We start from the raw sequence: 478 nt of genomic DNA, 5'->3' as shown, positions 1-478 counted from the left end.
TGAAACATTCTAAGTCTATAAAAATGGTTTCTGCGAACGCTTCTATGCGAGCTTGCAAAACGTTTTCTCAAGACTTATATCGATATAATTTGGTTCAAACACCAAAAATGAACATCGATTATAGACTATTATTTTCCTTAAAATAATATATTATTTGTTGAATGGAGTACTAATCCGTTTTTTCATGTTTTCTCTACAGAAAAATGACAAACGATAACAACACCCCCATTGACACCACATATGTCATTCAGACTCCACAAAACGCTGCAGCAACTGATGCAACTGGTGTGACAACCGCTGCAGCAACAACGAGCACTATCCTCCCTGCGGGAAATGCTGCTGATGAAACCACTCGCCGTAGCCTATTCGGTGTTGGTCTTTATCAGACGGGTTCAGTATCAGCAACTGCAAGTGGTCCGGTAGCAGTTCAAACTCCTCCGGCTGTACCTAGCTTGTTCACTCAAGGGCTGATGCCAGA

Source organism: Brassica oleracea, chromosome C3 (assembly GCF_000695525.1).
Source record: "Brassica oleracea var. oleracea cultivar TO1000 chromosome C3, BOL, whole genome shotgun sequence".
Taxonomy (NCBI): domain Eukaryota; kingdom Viridiplantae; phylum Streptophyta; class Magnoliopsida; order Brassicales; family Brassicaceae; genus Brassica; species Brassica oleracea.
This window is presented reverse-complemented; position numbering follows the sequence as displayed.